We start from the raw sequence: 14503 nt of genomic DNA on the forward strand, positions 1-14503 counted from the left end.
ATATATATATATATATATATATATATATATATATAAAACATGCATATATACACATGCACTTACATGCATACGTACACACACACACACTAACATAGCCATATACAGTTAAACCTTGATTACTAAAATGAGACAGGTGGATATCTGATCAAATCGTAAACACATGAAGCCTACATAAAAAAAAAAGCAAGCATGTTTACTGGCTTTTACAATGTTGTTCTCTCATGCAATCTTCCATGCCTTTTCACCACAATCCAGATGTTGTAAATGTACTCGGAACAAAGTCTTCGAGTGAAGAATTAAGACACCTCTGATGTTGCCATGCTTTTAAATCCTTCAGCATGTTGGTTATATTATTTGGTTGATACCCACCACCACCACCACCACCACCACCATGCATAGAATGCTTATCTTTGAGACAATGTTTCAGTCTGATACCATTCCTGCCTCTAACCCATACTCAAGTATGGGTTTTTCTTTTTTATATTCCACTTGGCTTCAAAAATGCAGAGCTGCAGGTTAAATTAACAGGGAATGTCAACATCACATCAGTTTTTCCCTGTTTCTTACAAAGACACAGAATGCAGGCGTACACACACACACACACACAAAATATGATGGCCTTTTGCACAGTTTCTTCCACAACAGAATGGATCAGCTTAAAGCTATAGCTGAAGATATTTACCCTAGGTGCCACAGAGTGACATAAAAATAGAAACCATGCCTGTGTATGATCTCTCTTTTACTTGTTTCAGACATTTGACCGTGGCCATGCTGGAGCACCGCCTTTAATCAAGCAAATCGACCTCAGGACTTATTCTTTGGAAGCCTAGTACTTATTCTATCCGTCTCTTTTGCCGAACCGCTAACCTACGGGGACGTAAACACACCAGCATCGGTTGTCAAGCGATGTTTTTTTTTTGGGGGGGGGGACACAGACGCACAAACATATACACACACATACATATATATATATATGTATACATATATATATATGTATACATATATATATATGTATACATATATACGAAGGGCTTCTTTCAGTTTCCGTCTACCAAATCCACTCACAATGCTTTGGTTGGCCCGAGGTTATAGTAGAAGACACTTGCCCAAGGTGCCACACAGTGGGACTGAACCCAGAACCATGTGGTTTGTAAGCCAGCTACTTACCACACAGCCACTCCTATGCCTATGTGTATATATATGTATATGTGTGAATGTATATAGACATACAGAGAGAGAGAGAGAGAGAGAAAGAGAGAGATTGTTAATGAACTTGAGAAGAGGCCTAAAATATAAATTTAATATCAACCTCTCCAAGGAACATGGGAAAATCCTACATATGACAAATAAAAAAAAAATAGGCCAGTTCATTGAGAAAGTTGTGTGTTGGTAATTGAAACTAAAAAATAAGCTGCAATGGGAATAAACAACACTAAAAATCTGGTATGAAGTATCAACAAGTCAAAAGTTACTTCAGAAAATCCAAAGCCAAGAAATTCCCACGAAGCACTTTCTACGCAAAAGACAAAGCATTAACTGACAAGGAGTATAGGTTATGTAATGCTAAAACTCAAGAAGCTGGGCACACAACTGTCAACTACAAGATGATGTCCTAAGGATATTGTTTTCTTATGATAAATGATGTAATATACAAAGCAGTCTGGAATAAAACTGTTTTCATTCTAATGTTCATCTTTCCAAGCTTGCATGGGTCAGACGGAATTTGTTGTGACAGATTTTCTACTACTTAATGCACTTCCTGTCACCAACCCTCACCTGTTTCCCTGTAAAATAAATTTCCCCATGACCCAACATGCTTTCATAGACACCACTTGCTCACAACTACCATACAGTGTCAAGGCAAGGGCACAGTAAACCACACACACACAATGGGCTTCTTTTAGTTTCCACCTATCAAATCCATTTATAAGGCTTTGGTCGACCCAGAGCTATAGTAAAAGACACTTGCTTAAAGTCCCATGCAGTGAGAGAGAACCCAAAACCATGTGGCAGGGATGCGCCAATAAAACCAACCAATAAAGATACATTGTATCTAATGGACCAAAATATCACTGGTGGAATTTAAAAATATAAATAAGAACAAATTTAAAATGTCACACATTTAATTTTTGGCTCAGATCAAAAGAAAAAAAAACTCACACAAACCCAAGCATCAGTGTGTACACACAAACACACAACACAACAGGCTCCTTTCAGTTTCTGCCAATCAAATCTAGTTACATGGCCTTGGTTGGCCTAGTGCCATAATCGAAGTCATTTGCCCAAGGTGCCATGCCAGTGGAGTTGAACTCAAAATCACTTCTTAACTGTACAGCTATGCCTACAACTACACATCTTCACAATCATTAAACTGTTAAATCTGAAAAAGGGTGTATGCGAGTGTGTTCAGATTTAACAATTTATTGACTGTAAAGAGTAAAGATGATGATGAAAAGAGCAAAGATAGTATTTTTCAATTACTTTCTTTACAACCCTTGCCATTGAGCAGGTAGCCAGTTAAAATACAACACTACAACTCACAAACACGGAGAAAATACAGACATACGTCTTCAATGTTATGCTTCTGAAATGGAAGAGCAACAGACTGGTTCTATAAACCTGATGAATAAAAGGTACCTAAAACCTCAATTATGTGATAGAAAATGTTAACTCCATAGATCAGTGGAAGGTATTACACATATGATCAACAGCTGCCAAAGGTATTGCCATAGTACTGTTTTCTCATGTGGCATGATTGTTGTTAAAACATACGAAATTATCTCTAAAGAATACTCTGGAACAAACGTAAAATACATGTAAAGTGTTGAGCATATTTAGACAGTCCAACATGAAGAATACTTGTGGAATGGGCACATCAGAACTTCTAATAAATGCAATGGTACTGTTAGGAAGGGCATCCAGCAGTACAATCCTTACCAAAGCAGGATCCTGTTAAAATCAGCCAACCCATGCCAGCAGGGAATATAGATGTTAAATAATGATAATGATGGAATATAAAAGAATTTGTATTATTACAACAAATTTATTCAACAATATTATTAGTCTCAAAAAAAAAAAAACATTTAATTAATAATTAAATGAACTAACAGCCAATAATATGCTATTTATGCAAACTGGGTTTTCTAGTTTAGGAAAATCTCATTGTGACAATCTCATTCCGGCTTACATGCTCCTGTCAACTATCCAATCCATGCTAGCATGGAAAATGGATGCTAAATGATGATGATGATATATAAGGTTTCCATAGGCAGATACCATATGGATACAGTTCCTGAGAAGTATCCCAGCTAGGAGTGGAACCAACTGGTACATTCCATCCTTTTCTATTTATGTAGAGATTACATAGGCACCTGTTTGCATTAATGAGGTGGATCAAATTAGTAGAGAGAAGTGGTTAAAAACTTGTATGACCCCTATCAATTTACTCGTTAGTACAATTACAGTTGCCAATAAATTTTTTATCGGCTACTATAGCCATTCCTTAAAGTTTAACCACACCCACTACATAACTAACCACTCCTCACTAATTGACAATCAATCATAATACAACTGTGTTCAACCTAAGCCAACCAATCACAACACAAGTTGCTCTTAATCCAGCCTACAACTTATTTATGCTTTCTTCCCAAATTATAAAACAGACTGTAGATATCAGCTCATCTATTTGCTAACTTAAATTGCTAACCTCTATTCCGTATATGGCTACCTGCATGACTGACATCTCAGTGACACTTATTTATAATTCTCATGTGATATCAAGACTAAGGGGGACACACACACAAGCATGACAGACTTCTTTCAGTTTCAGTTTACTAAATCCACATACAAAGCTTTGGTTGGCCCAGGACAATAAGTAGAGGACACTTGCCCAAGATGCCACATGGGACTGAATCCAAAACTATGTGATTGGGAAGCAAACAGCTAAACTATACAGCCATGCCTGCACCTACAAACACACACATATCATTATCATTGTTTTAACATCCACTTTTCCATGAGCCAGGAAAAAAATATTGTAACAGATTTTCTATGACCAGATGCTTCTTTTGTTGTCATGCCTCACCTGGTTCCAAGCAAGGTAACAATTGCCCATGTACTTAAACCACAAACAGTACAATAGCTGCATGTTTCCACAGAAGATTGCAGATGAACAGCACTAAATGTGTTTTGTTAAGACACACACACACACACACACACACATCATGGACTTTCTTTTCAGTTTCCACCAACCAAATCCACTCAAGAGACTTTGGTAACCCTAGGCCTAAAAGATGACAACTGCCCAAAGAACTGCACAATGAGACTGAAATCACAACTATATGATTTCAAAGCTAATTTCTAAACACTCCCACCACACGCGCGCACAAAACAATATCACTGCGTTAGAAACATTGTAGCTATTAAAAACACTTGGTTATATTTACTTTTACTTGGTAAATATCTAGTAATAATAGAATTCATTATTAGTGCAACCTGACCACTGACATTCTATTTGCTTGTATGAGACAGGAGGTTGAATCCAGAGAGTAGAGATTGGTCAGTAAACAAAGCTTAGAGCTTCTGGTTACTATTTTTTAATTGATTTCATCTGTGGGAAGGTGCTGTATCCATGGCCTCCACAGGCCCTCTGACATTGGCAAGATTAAGGCAGTTAATAATAAGCGAAAGTGAATATATAACAGTGTATGTATTCACATTTGTTTTAGGATATTAAAACTTGCATAGGTCAGACGAAATGATCGAGGTATATTTATTACAACCAGATGCTCACATGATTCTGAGCAAGATAATATTTTTTCCTAATGCAGGCAGGTTTTTCACTGAAAACTAACAATTGTTACCATTTGTTTACAACTGGCCTGTGTTGTGAAGACAAGCAGATACACAAGAAAGCGTATGCATATACATATATGTGCATAAATACAATGAGAAGGGCATGTCAATTTCTGATTATCAAATTCACTAAGAAGGCTTTGGTCAGCCCAGAGTTATAGTAATAAATACCTACATGCACGTATGTAAATACATGTGAAAAATTACTGCCACATGGCCATCATTTGTGAGCATAACATGGAGCATGTACCATGCTTTTACTAATTATTTTAGGTGCTTATGTAGTCATGGGCAGACATAGATAAGCACTTGGTCCTCACACACTTGACCCAAAGGAACAAGCAAGATGTGACTGCAGGACAGTGACAGGAGCCAACCAGTATCCTGCAGTTACTCATTTAAGTTGAGCATAATAGAACAATGTAAAATTGTCTTATTCAAAAACACAACATGCTTCCTGGTCCAAGAATCCAATACATGACTAACACCCTAACCATTTATCTACACGCCTACATACATATTCAAACACACCACATACATTATCACATACAAAAATCTTAGCTCTTTTTTTTTTTTTAATCTTTGGGACTGGTTGCATCTATTATACATCCTATCTGAGATTTTGGCCAATCAGTAAGTTTGTGTAATGTTCAGGCCTTTACATTAATATTGGTTTCAAATTTTGGCATAAGGCCAGCAAGTTCTGGGGATGGGGTAACCCGATTACATCGACCCCAGTGCTCAACTGCTACTTAGTTTATTGGACCTTAAAGGATGAAAGGCAAAACTGGCCTTGGTAGAATTTGAACTTGCATTGTGAATCCCACTGAGCATTTTGTGGGCATGCTAACAATTCTGCCAGCTTGCTACCTTCACATTATTAAGCATTAATATTAAAAGTAAACTGCCAGAATTATTCTCTCTGGCACTCACCACGTTTAAATTATTTTCTTTCAAACACTATCTGATTCAACTTATAGAACATTAGTCAATGGTTGGCAATAATCTCTAGATAAATCTGCTACCTATTCTCTAAAGATCAATTAACTGATTTGTTGAGAAACACAAATATCTGGAGCAGATTTAAGAATTTGACATATGAACCTATTCTATTGGATAAGTTTTCTTTCCTAAACAACACAGGCAGATAGTAAATTAAATGTCAAAATAAAACATAATTTTGGTAATTTTCAATTTAAATAAAATAAATTGGAGGTGCATACATGGCTGTATGGTTAAGCAGTTTGTTTTCTAACCACATAGATTGGGGTTCAGTCTCATGGTGTAGCTACTAGAGCCTAGGGCCAACCAAAGCCATATGAGTGGAGTCAGTCGACAGAATCTCAAAGAATCTTGTCGTATGCCTATGTTTAAATATGTGTTTCACCAAATATCACAAGCTACAAGATGTTGTAGTTATTTCTCCTGACAACAAATTGTTCACTAGGTTTGCACCTTTGTATGAAATCAGAGATCTGTTTCTTGAAAACACAGTTAAGGATTAGCAACAGGAAGGTAACATCATCATTGCCATCATCAGTGCTTTAATGTCCACTCTTCCTGCTTGCATGGGTCAGATGAAGTTTATTGAGGCAGATTTACTCCAGCTGGATGCCCTTCCCTATCACCAACCTTTACTTGTTTCCAAACTAAGTAATATTTCCCTCATGACCAAACATGCTTTCACAGAATATTGAGAATGAATGACATTCACTTACAAATATCACATGATGTCGAGACAAAGACACACACACAAACAAAGCTGTGATCAGGTCAGAGCTTATAGAAGACACACACTCAAAATTCCACATAGTGGGACTGAACCCACAGCAGTGCATTCAGCTGTAAAACTATCGCAGTAAAATACTCTCACCTGTCTGAATGGAGTCAGGGTGGAACAAACAAAACCAAACCCAGATGTATGACTGAATAAACAAACTACAATTTACATTGACATTTAGATATTGGTTTCAAATTTTTGCACAAGACCAACAATTTTGAGGAAGGAATAAGTTGATTACATTGACCTCTAGTAATCAACTGGCACTTATTTTAAAGTACCCCGAAAAGGCAAAAGGCAAAGTCAACCTCGGCGGAATCTGAACTCAGATGAAATACTGCTCAGCATTTTGCCAAGTGTGTTAATTCTGCCAGCTCACTGCTTTTGACATTAAGATATGGATACTGCATTTTGGTTTACAAATTTAAATGGATGGTATGTCAGATATTTTTCTGGCCCTAAATATAAGTTGAAGGGAAATTAAAAGAATGTACTCCAAAAGTTGGAAAAGAAAGAAAGAAAAAAAAACAACAAAAAAAACAGACAAGTTAATTTCAAAAAGACAACTTCCAAGAAATTTTCATTTTTAAAATTCTGCAATCAATCACAGAACAAGTCCAAAAAACATCAACTTTAACTACATCAATCAAGTAGATGATGAAACTTTCAAAATGTTAAATCAAATACAGAGCAAATGAGTATAATACAGCTCACTTTCATAGAATATTTTCTTTTTAATGCTTCCTTCACATTTTTTCTAAGGTCAGTGTCCTGTCATTTTATGGATGAAAAATGCAAGGTTCGAAAGAGAGCAATGCAAACAACTTTAAAAGAAAGCAGATGCTTAAAGGATGAAAGTAATGAAATAAATGGATGAAAATGCTATTAAAATTGTATACAAATATACAAATACACATTACAGACATAACATTTTCTCCTTCAGTAAATGGCCACTACCTTTAACATTACTTTCAACTTCTTTCCATGCATACCAACATATGCCTTATTTTTATTTTCTCTCTTTTTCTTATCCAATTTACACTAATGTAGTCAATTACCAAACCATGTGCATGTGCCTGTGTATGAACAGGATACATAATTACACACACAAGTATTTACAGTGAGGATCATAAATCAGGTAAGTTCTCAGTGAACTCAGTCTATGCTACGATGAGACTTTTTCATTCTGGTTGAAATTACTGCACTTCACTTAGATCATAGAAAAAAATGAATCTTGACCTCCCATTTTTCTCAGTAAAAATTTTAAAATAACATGAAGATAATGCAGACATTAAACCATAAAATATGTAACACAATGTATACATAGCATATACAGTTAGGCAACATAAAAAGTGTGTTTCCTTTGACTTTTTTGCAGTCATTTAGATTGTGGAGATGTTGTAGCACTGCCTGGAAGAATTTCAGTCCAACAAATTAACCCACGTACATACTGGATGCCCTTCCTGTCACCAACCCTCACTTGTTTCTAAATAAGGTAAAATTTCCCCATAACTAGACAAATAGGAAACAAAGGACACTGCTTGCATGATGGTGACACTATCACGTGCTCTTCAACCAAATTCACCCACAAAGCTTTGGTCAACCTGTGGCTGTATTACTTCCAGGTATCACGCACTGAAACTGAACTCAAAACCATGTGTTTGAGAAGCAAACTTCTAAACACACAACTATTTTACTATACAGTCACAACTGCATCCTTAAGTATTGAGAAATTTAGGAAGTACAGGGCAAAATAACTAAAATAATACAGCAAAGAAAACTATCTGAATTCAATAACAAACAAGAGCACCCAGAGAGCGCAAACCTCCACACCAAGGCAACACCAACATCCTCTCAACGATTAGCCAGAGATGATTTTTAAAATGAGAATATCTGAAATAAACTCAAATGCTCTCACAAACGAGAATACTAAAAATGAACCCAACCTCTCTCAAAAAAACAGGAAAAATAACCCAGAATCCTTGTCTGGTACCGTATTGATCTCAAAATCTAATCAGTTTGTGTCAGTCACGAGGCCAAACATCTCTGATAGTTTCATCCAAATCAATCTAGCGGTTCTAGAGATATCTTGTCGACGGACAAACAAACAATCCAACAAACATGACTAAAAACAATACCTCCGCCTTAGCGAAAGCAGAGGTAACTAAAAAACAATCCTATAGGGTTGCTCTATAAGATGTATTTAGATTATCAAGTATTACTGTGACGGTACTCAGCCCTGACATTTAAGCTAACTGCGAAACAAATGGTGTTGTATATATTTTTGCTCATTCATCAAGTCATTAAAATATAAATTTCTAAAATACTTAGAGGAGTACCTGAAGTAAAAAGAAAAATATTGTGTATAATTACCATCAAATTATTATAGGGCTTGGTTATTTTACATTACTTTTTTTTTCTTTTGCAATATCTAATGTAGAAAAATAAAAATATAAAGAAAATACGCACCAACCTAATGCTTTGTTTATTATCCATTCTTGGAAAGCAATTTATGAAGTTTAATTTTTCTCAAGCATGGCACCTGAAATAAAAATAAAATACTGAGATTAAATTAATACTATTAAATTTTTTAAAATAGGGGTGTAAGCCTGTGATATCAAAATATACATGTCCGGTGGTTTGGGAAAAAATATGTGTAGTCTAAGCAACAGACAATTCTACAAAAATATCAGATTCCTACATGACAGATGTAGATACAGCTTTGTGATTAACAAGTTTGCTTCCCAACTACATGGTTTCTGGTTCGGTGTCCCACTGCATGGGGCCTTGCACAAGTCACTTCTTCTATAGCTAAGAGCCAACCAAAGCCTCGGTAGCCAATTTAATAGATGGAAACTGACAGAAATCTGTCATGTGTGTGAGTGGTGTGTGTGTGTGTGTGATCTTCACACTGCATAATGACAAGCTCAATGGCCAGACATGTTTTCACAGAAAATTGTAAGCAATTTACATACATGTATGGGTGACATCTTTTGATACCAAAATGCCTGAAACCACTTTTGGTTATAGGATGCAGATTCCCCGATTTTAAGTGATTGAAATTAAAATCTTCCATTAAAATTTCATGTCAATTTCATGATCCAAAAACCATCTTAGTAAAGACAGTTACTAAATTCATCATTATTTTCAAAATAATTGAAATAAATGCAGTGTATTTCAAAAGGAATAAGATAATGAAAGACAAGTAAAAATACACAAATTACACATGCACATATAGATATAAACACAGAAGCACAATGAGCTTATAGCTTCCATCTAGCGATTCCACTCACTAAGCATTGGTCAGCCTAAGGCCATAGTAGAAGTGACCAGTCCAGAGAGCGATGCAGTGAGAGCAAACCATAAACCATGTTGGTGACAAAGTGAACTTCTTGACTGTGTGGCTATGCTTGTGACTTAACTAGAACAAATTACAGATTGATAGTTGTTTAGATTTCGGAAAATGTATATTAATAATGAAATAGGTAGCGTGGCTCCAAAAGGGTTCTCAAGGAATAATGTCCCTGCCTTCCTGAGCTAGTTTTCCACCACATTTCTTAAAAATCGTGGTAGAGGCCTTGGTCTCGGGACCACTCATGTCTAGAAACTGAGGTTCGGGGTAAGCAAGGGCATGCTTCCTGTAGAAAATCCAGCTCCAAAAAAGCCTCATGATAGCAAGGGAGAATGGGCACCAACCAGCCAGCCCAAAGGTTGAGGTGGGCTGCACCTGCCTGCCTCAGTTGCTAAGGTATTGAAGTAGATCCAGCTACCCCTGTTAACAGGGACAAAACCCGGATTTAAAATACTGGATGATGATGATGAAATAGTTAAATTCCAGAGTTCGATGCTTAAATAGTAAATGCATTGGCTACATATTTAGATATTCTCTTTCAGCTTTCACAATGAGAAATAAAAATTTGTGAAATAATGAAATATTGTGATGTTGGCAACAACATGAAAACTTAGAATGGCTATGGAATGACAGTAATTAAACAAATAAGGATTGATTATCACTCTTTTGCTCATTTGAGTCATTAAACTGTGGCCATGCTGGGGCACTGCCTTAAAGAATTCCAGTCAAATGATTCAACTCCAGTACTTATTTTTTTATAAGCCTAGTACTTATTCTATTGGGGCCTTTTGCCGAACCACTAAATTAATGGGACATAAGCACAACATCTTAAGTGATCATGCAATGGTGGTGGACAAACATAGGCACATGCACACATACATATATGCAACAGGCTTCTTTCAGTTTCGATCTACCAAATCTACTCACAAGGCTTTAGTTGGCCTGAGACTATTATAGAACACTTGTCCAAGGTGTCACGCAGTGTGACTGAACCCAGAACCATGTGGCTGGGAACCAAACTTCTTACCACCCAAAGCATGACAGTTACATGGAGAGAATTTAACCCTTCAGCATCTAAACCAGCCATATCTGGCCTTTCATATCCACCATACAATGCCATTTTGAAGGGCATCCAGCAGTAGAAACCAAGCCAAAATCAGACTGGAGCCTGGTACAGCTCTCCAACTTACCAGTTCCAGTCAAACCGTCTAACCCATGCCAACATGAAAAGCAGATGCTAAATGATGATGATGATGATGACATCATTCAAATCTTAAAACTGTGAGATAATGCCTGATTAAATGAAAACAATGTGAATAAATAAGCGTTACATTTGACAGAGTAATCTGGATGCTAAACGTTTATGGGCTCTGTCTATATTCCATGAGAAGATTTATATGTTATTGGTATCCAAATGTACTTAGCACAGAATCAATGATAAATAAACAATTCTGTTGTTTAAAAATTTACAACATTGTGTTATTACAAAAGTATCTTGAATTGGTAAAATCATTTGAGTATCAAACTAAAATGCCATGTGGTATATGTTCCGGTTCTTTCTGCACTCGAATCCTGTCAGGTGAACTTTATTTTCATCTTTACAGGGTTGATAAAGTACCAGTCAAGTAGTGAGATCAATTTAATCCCTTTGGAACCCATATTTCTATAGAAACAACACTGCCACCATTTTTATCAATTATTTTTAAAAAACAGAAGAATTTAGTAAAATACCTCGGATGGAATTTTAATGGACAGCTTTAGATTAAATCACTTTTAAACAAGGAACTTATATAAAAGAACCAAGGGTGGTCTCAGGCAGGCTGGTATCAAAAGGATTAATCAATTAACTACTTCCACCAAATCTGTGGCATTGTGCCTGTGTTAGAAACAGTTCTTACAAAATATATTATGGTAAGTTTCCTTCCTATAAAAGCTTAATCTCATACATCATCAAAGACAGTATTTTCAGCCAAAGAAGCAACATTTCACTTCATAAATTTATATAACAAATTAACTACAACAATTACAGCCATATAAAGTTATGCAGCTTCATAACAATGGTATTAGTCTCTATTTCCTAAAAAGAAATTTTAAAATAGTACCAAATTCTTTCTTTGTTTAAAAATGAAATAGTATCTTTCTAATAAATAAAAGTTTAAGAAAGAAAAGCAAATTCAGCTATCTAGATTTGGCACTTTCACTTTTGAATAGAACTACAAGCAATTTTCAAATCCTAAAAATCTGTTTACGTATCTTAAGAGAAAAATATGCTAATATTAGTAAAAATTTGAAAATATCCAATGATCCTAAAATTTCTTCAACATTTATTTTATTTTACTTTTATTCTCCTCCTTTTAACATAATTGTATCAATTTCTAATCAATAAATACAAACAATGCTTCAAGCATTTAATGTATTTGGGAAATACCATAGCGGATTGCTGCTGATGAACAAACTGCAACAGCCAGTTTCGTAATTTTAAGTTTAAATTAAAAAGAACCAAGTAAGCTTCCAAATAAAACAGTCTAGACAAGAAAATACTATTTTAAAAATAATTGTTTTTCTATTTTTTTTCATTTTTCCTTTTTTTCCCCCCCTGTAATCAGAGTTCTAAAGCAGTTAAAAATAAAACTTACTCACGTTACACAGGACGTTGAATGTGATGGGTAGAAACATACAAAAGCATTGCTCATGGGTCAAGAGTGATAGGGATAAATTCTTCCTATTATAGGCACAAAGCCTGAAATCTTTGAAAGAAGGGGGCTAGTTGATTACATTACTCCTCCTGCTTAACTGAAAGGAAGAAATACAAAGTGGATCTTGGCAGGATTTGAACTCAGAATGTAGAGACAGAAGAAATACTACAAAGTGTTTTGTCCGGCACACTTATGATTCCGTCAGCTCTCTACCTTAGACAAGGATTAGTTACAAACAAAAGCAACAAAGAACCAAAGTGAGATCTCTCAAAAAATAAAATCACTAAAATCACAAAATAGATGAAAAGGGTTAATTCTACAGCCTAAAAAGTAGATACGTAAGAGGGAAAATATCTATGATGGATTAGTTATGCAAAACTGATCAAGCAGACTAGGTTCTACCAAAGTTCAAAATAAACAGCAAAGTATTGCATTCATTTGCTCCTTAAAAGGATTGACAGCTTTATGAGTACTTGCACAGACTTACTAATAAAGTACTGTCAGTCAGTGAAAGATATAAGCCAATACTTAGTTATATTTCCTTCACTGAGAAAAATAGTTCAAACATTCAACAATGTATGAAGGTAGAAGTTATCTGGCAGAAACTCATAGACTTCCTAAGAATACATCTATGAAAATCTTGGAAATCAGCCAAGACAGCAGCATATACAATTCTTCTATACCTGTGGCATCATATAACAAGTGCCAGAAAAACTAATCTCTTCTATACAGTTATGTAAACTCTGCAGACAAACTGCTTAGGAATACATTGAAAGCAAATAAGCACAAGTACCCCAAAACCCCTGTTGGTATGAGATGTTTACGTTTTTTGAAAGAAAGTAAAAAGAAGAGTCACTATATACATTTGACATAATACTATGCTTAGGACAGCATGCATTAAAATGAACTATCAATACAATACTTTATTCACTACTTCACATATTCCAGAGAATATAACAATAATAATAGTGAGGGGGGGGGGGGTCACACTAGACTAACTCATTTAGAACATTAAAAACTATGCATCTCAGAGACTTGTTAACACAATTAATGAGAAGAAAGGGAGCAAGAAAATTGCTATATTTAATGACAAAACCTTTATATTTCATGTTAAATGGAGTTGACAATGTCGTGATGCAATATGCTGAATTGTGGGCCATAAGGTCATCGAGTTCCAAGACCATAAATTCAGAGACATAAACTTGGTACAAAAGACTGCCCAATATTTTCAGTTCCCAATCCTAATCGAGATTTATTGATTAGTAGCAGAAAGAAAACTCATAACAATGTTATAGCTATATGCAAATTTTCATATTTGCATAAGCCTACTCTTACAAGATTGCAACTCATGTGTGGGTGTATGTATCTAAGTTGAACATTTGAAAGGATTTTTAATATCAATGGACTTTTCTTTCCTTGTGTCTCATTTTAATCTTGCTAGCTCAGTAAGATTCTCTTCAAAATACATGGACGCTCTGAGAGTATCTTTTTCTATAATTTGTGCTATCAATACTGACACTCTGTAAAGTGGTTGGCATTAGAAGGGCATCCAGCCATAGAAACCATACCACAACAGACAACTGGAGTCTGGAATTACCATGCCTTCATAAGGGAACGAAAGGGCCACGTGCACATGCAAGAAATAACAGTAAACTATGAATGTCATTCTTAATTTTAATTTCAATTTTATTTTTATTAATAGCTCTCTTCTCTTCTCACATATTTTATACTCATTTTTGATAAGGTTTTTCAAAAAAACCGAAGCATGTAATGTAAATTAATTAAAACACCCAAAAAAATATTTTTAAAAAGTGGCATTTT

The 14503-nt window shown here is 35.4% G+C and overlaps 1 protein-coding gene across 3 annotated transcripts in view; it reads right to left on the reverse strand.

The window, feature by feature from the left end:
• LOC106871219 (cysteine/serine-rich nuclear protein 3) overlaps positions 1-14503 on the reverse strand; it is a 186535-nt gene that overhangs the window by 135812 nt on the left and 36220 nt on the right. For 2 of the 3 annotated variants that reach the window (XM_014917567.2, XM_014917570.2), the window contains exon 2: positions 9104-9176. The gene's annotated coding sequence lies outside the window, so the exon portion shown is untranslated. The remainder of the gene's footprint in view (positions 1-9103; positions 9177-14503) is intronic. The other variant, XM_014917568.2, reaches the window with a different exon arrangement.

The sequence above is a fragment of the Octopus bimaculoides genome, chromosome 2 (assembly GCF_001194135.2).
Source record: "Octopus bimaculoides isolate UCB-OBI-ISO-001 chromosome 2, ASM119413v2, whole genome shotgun sequence".
Classification (NCBI taxonomy): Eukaryota; Metazoa; Mollusca; class Cephalopoda; order Octopoda; family Octopodidae; genus Octopus; species Octopus bimaculoides.